This window comes from Salvelinus sp. IW2-2015, unplaced genomic scaffold (assembly GCF_002910315.2).
Source record: "Salvelinus sp. IW2-2015 unplaced genomic scaffold, ASM291031v2 Un_scaffold3405, whole genome shotgun sequence".
NCBI lineage: Eukaryota > Metazoa > Chordata > Actinopteri > Salmoniformes > Salmonidae > Salvelinus > Salvelinus sp. IW2-2015.
Genome location: NW_019944685.1, coordinates 26,439 through 31,368, shown reverse-complemented (window position 1 = coordinate 31,368; position 4,930 = coordinate 26,439). Strand labels below are relative to the sequence as shown.

The 4,930-nt window shown below is 46.2% G+C and overlaps 1 pseudogene; it reads left to right on the top strand.

Annotated features, from left to right (window-relative positions):
* Positions 1-370: 370 nt before the first annotated feature.
* LOC112075796 (sodium-dependent neutral amino acid transporter B(0)AT1-like) overlaps positions 371-4,930 on the top strand; it is an 11,952-nt pseudogene continuing 7,392 nt past the window's right edge.

The following is a 4,930-nucleotide window of genomic DNA, read 5'->3' as shown; positions in this document are numbered from 1 at the left end:
TTGTTCAGGTTCAGATTGTTTAATAGTCACATGTACAGTGTTGGAGGTGTGATTGCAGGGTACAGTGAAAATATTAGGTTTCGAGCTCCAACATTGCAGGCCTAGTGAAATAAAATAATGAGAATGGTAATTAAAAAATTTAAAAAATAATACTGTATAATAATAACTAGCAGTGATGAATAAATACATGCTTGTTGCCGTGGAGACAGAGTAAAGACTGTTCAGGGGTTGAATGGCCAAAGGGGGGAACAGCAGCGTGATGACCTTGTGTGTGTACTTTACTGACTTTAATAGCCTGATACCAGAAGTTGGCTTCAGTACWTACAGATCTGGAATCAGGCTTTTATGATCCCTGTCATTCCTATTTTTATATCTCACATTCCCAGGAGCGTTTATGATCCCGTTCCTGATCCTGCTGGTTCTGGAGGGGATTCCACTGCTGCACCTGGAGTTTGCTATCGGACAGCGCCTCAGGAGTGGCAGTGTGGGAGTGTGGACGGCCATTAACCCATATCTGACTGGTGTTGGTGAGTCCAACAGAAACAGTAGAAAACCCTGCGTACTGTTGTTAGAGAAGTATGTAGTTAAACGTCCGACGTCAAAAAAGAAAAGTTCTGCAGTCTTCGAAGTGAGGTTATTATATTTGTAGAGTATGTATCTATCTTCTCCTTCTTATGGCCTTCATCCAAAATGGCATCCTATTCCCTACATAGTGAACTATTTTGACCAGAGGCCCAGGAGGACGGGCTCACTGTAATGGCTGGAATGGAATACATGGATCGAATCAAACACATCAAACATAGGGAAACCACATGTTTGACTCCGTTCCATCAATTCCATGACATCCATTACAATGAGCATGTCCTTCTATTGCTCCTCCGATTAGCCTCCTCTGGCATCAGGCACCACTTATATGTGGTGATATCTGGAATGATTGTGTCCTACAGGCATCGCTTCCTTGTTCGTCTCCTTCCTGGTGGGTATGTACTACAACACTATAATCGCKTGGGTGATGTGGTACTTCTTCAACTCCTTCCAGAACCCTCTGCCATGGAGTCAGTGTCCTGTCAATGCCAACCTGACAGGTATGTTCATATTCTGCATGGATTTAAAGTCAACTGTTACTACAAAATCTAATTTTCTCAAATGTTTTTAAGACCTCAAAAGGAGGTCTATGATGAAATGTTCAGGGTCCTTATCTTATGAGGCATCTAGCTGGATCTACATAAGTTCAATATCAGGCTAATGCTGCTGGACTGGCTTTGGGTTAACAGTGTTTTTGCTGCCCCTGTAGGTCTGGTTCAGATGCTGCTGGACTGGCTTTGGTTAAAAGTGTTTTTGCCTGCCCCTGTAGGTCTGGTATCACGAATGCTCTGGACTGGCCTTTGGGTTTACAGTGTTTTTGCTGCCCCTGTAGGTCTGCGTTCAGAATGCTGCTGGACTGGCCTTTGGGTTAAACAGTGTTTTTGCTGCCCTCTGTAGGTTTGGTCTCAGAATGCGCCCGAGTTCCCCAGTGGATTATTTCTGGTACAGAGACACACTCAACACGTCCACATCCATTGGGGACTCTGGAGGACTGCAGTGGTGGATGGTGTTGTGTCTACTGTGTGCCTGGCTGCTGTTGTACGTCTGCTGCCTTCGTGGCATTGAGACCACTGGAAGGTACGATACCCAGGTCCCATTGAGACCACTGGCAAGGTACGAATACCGGTCCCATTGAGACCACTGGCAAAGGTACGTACCCGGTCCCATTGAGACCACTGGAAAGGTACGATACCCGGTCCCATTGAGACACTGGCAAGGTACGTACCCGGTCCATTGAGACCACTGGCAAGGTACGATACCCGTCCCATTGAGACCACTGGCAAGGTACGATTACCCGGTTCCATTGAGACCACTGGCAAGGTACGATACCCGGTCCCATTGAGACACTGGCAAGGTACGTTACCCGGTCCCTTGAGACCACTGGCAAGGTACGTTACCCGGTCCCATTGAGACCACTGGCAAGGTACGATACCGGTCCCATTGAGACCACTGCAAGGTACGTATACCCGGTCCCATTGAGACCACTGGCAAAGGTACGATACCCGGTCCCATTGAGACCACTGGCAAGGTACGATACCCGGTCCCATTGAGACCACTGGCAAGTTACCGTTACCCGGTCCCATTGAGACCACTGGCAAGGTACGATACCGGTCCATTGAGACCACTGGCAAGGTACGATACCCGGTCCATTGAGACCACTGGCAGGTACGTACCCGGTCCATTGAGACCACTGGCAAGGTACGATACCCGGTCCATTGAGACCACTGGCAAGGTACGATACCCGGTCCCATTGAGACCACTGGCAAGGTACGTACCCGGTCCCATTGAGACCACTGGCAAGGTACGATACCCGGTCCCATTGAGACCACTGAGGACGATACACCATCTCTTCTGGTTCCATTCACTTAGTTGGAAGTGTTTCCACAAGATGTTATTTATTTACATTTTAGGTGTTATTTATTGAGAGTGATTCTACCCTCTCTGTCATCTACAGGCGGTGTACGTAACACCCTCTGCCATACGTGGTCCTCACCATCTTCCTGATCAGAGGACTGACTCTCAAAGTTCTCTGGATGGATCAAGTTCCTCTTCACACCTGATGTACGTATTTCCTCTCAAAGTGAAGTTCAACCCCAAAATATAAGTTTCTCAGACGTTTATTCAGCGTATGAGATCCCTTTGTTGTGTGGCAGTATACCTTGATGATTGTCTTGTCATAGCTAAATGAGCTGATGAACCCGTCTACCTGGCTGGATGCAGGCGCCCAGGTGTTCTACTCTTTCTCCTTGGCCTTTGGAGGTCTCATCTCCTTCTCCAGCTACAACTCTGTACAGTAAGTGACCAAAGAGTTATCGACGACTTCGTTCCAAATGGGATTCCCTACTACATACAGCACTGCTTTTGGCCAGAACCCTATAAGACCTGGTCAAGAAGAGTTCACTATGTAGTAGGGAATAGGATCCCATTTGGGACGCAATCCTATATTTACASATAATGATAGACACATCTATCTCGACTCTTCAATGGACTCCGCTCTTGTGTTTCTCCAGCAACAACTGTGAGCAGGATGCCGTGATCATCTCCTTCATCAATGGCTTCACATCAGTCTACGCTGCTACWGTCATCTACTCTATCATAGGCTTCAGGGCCACAGAGAGGTTCGACGACTGTCTCGAAGGGTACGTGTTTTCATTCAGGCTACGTTGGGGCTCTGAGCTTGCTGTTTTTTAGGCCAGGACTAGGTTTTAGTCTGTGTCCGGAAAAAAACGGCACTGAATGGACGAACAGAACTGTCTCAAAACAATGATAATTTCGTTATGCTGTTTTGCTTGTCTTGATATTCTGCACTGTGCATTGCTAGCGAATTCTAGCACGTAGTGGCCTTGTGGTTTGGTGTATTATTGTTATGTTGTGTATTATTGATTAGTGTTGTGTATTATTGTTGTTGTGTATTATTGATTAGTGTTGTGTCGTGTATTATTGTTTGGGCAAATGGTTAAACCTGATAAACAGTTCGTACTCGACCTACCTCAATCTCAACCTTAATGTCTCTGTGTGTTGTCCCATACAGAAACATCTTGGCCCTGTTGAATACTTTCAACCTTCCTGAGGGCAACATCAAAGAAGGCAACTATGCAGAATCCCTGCAGTATCTAAACGGCACCTTCCCAGAGATCATCCAGGGTCTAAACCTCAAAACATGTGACTTGCAAACTTTCCTCAGTCAGGTATTGAAATGTCAAACTTTCTCAGTGATGTATGGTCGGTCACCAGAAATCAAAAGCCTTTCACCCCATTTCAATTGCCGACATGTTAGTCATGCCAACACAGTACATAGAGAATAGTAACATAGAGAATAGTATGGCAAACTCTTTACTGTTTATCTGTTTTTAGTCATGTTTGCCCTGATGGTGAGTCATTGTCTTCCAATAGGGTGTGGAGGGAACTGGTCTGGCCTTTATCGTGTTCACAGAGGCCATCACCAAGATGCCTGTCTCTCCTCTCTGGTCCATCCTGTTCTTCATCATGCTCTTCTGTCTGGGACTGTCCACCATGTTTGGCAGCATAGAAGGAACGGTGGTGCCRCTTCAGGATCTCAACATCTTCCCTAAACGGTGGCCTAAGGAGGCGATCACTGGTAAATCAAAACTTTGCTCGAATCAATTGAGACCCGGTATATGGCGATGGCGACATATACATTTCCAATGAGGGGTCTCCACTCTCTTGTCCTGGTGAGCTTAGTGCTGGGCTGGAACAAAACCTGCACATGCAGTAGCTCTCCAGGACTAAAGATGAAGACCATTGGTCAAATGTTCCTTGAAGAAATAACTCACGTTTGTGTCTTCTGTTTCAGGTATTGTCTGTCTGGTGTCATTCATCATGCCCTGATATTTGCTCAGAGTTCTGGTAACTACTGGCTGGTCTGTTCGACAGCTTTGCCGGCTCCATCCTCTCCTAGTCATCGCTTCTGTGAGATGATAGCTGTGGTCTACATCTATGGCATAGACAGGTGAGTGTTCGCCTCCTCTTCCTCCCTGATCCACACACCTTTTTGAGGCAATAGCCACCACAGAAATCAATCCAAGTAGCTGTGTATTTTGACAACAGCTAACTAACTAATGTATGTCCATCTTAATGATGCAAGTGGTAGCCTCATTAACCCAGCTGATCTGCAAGCTCATGTTCTGTTCACTTCTCTTAAAACGTGAAGTGAACAAAATGTGAGATTCCAAGATAAGGCTGGTTTAACGAGGCTACAAAGTTGGCATGTAATGTAGTAACCAAAGGTTAATGCTGCACCAATTGCTTGTGTTCCTGATGAGTGTCAAACAGTGATCGCTTCAAGAGAGGTCTGAAACTGATGCGTACGTTTTGTCTCTCCTCG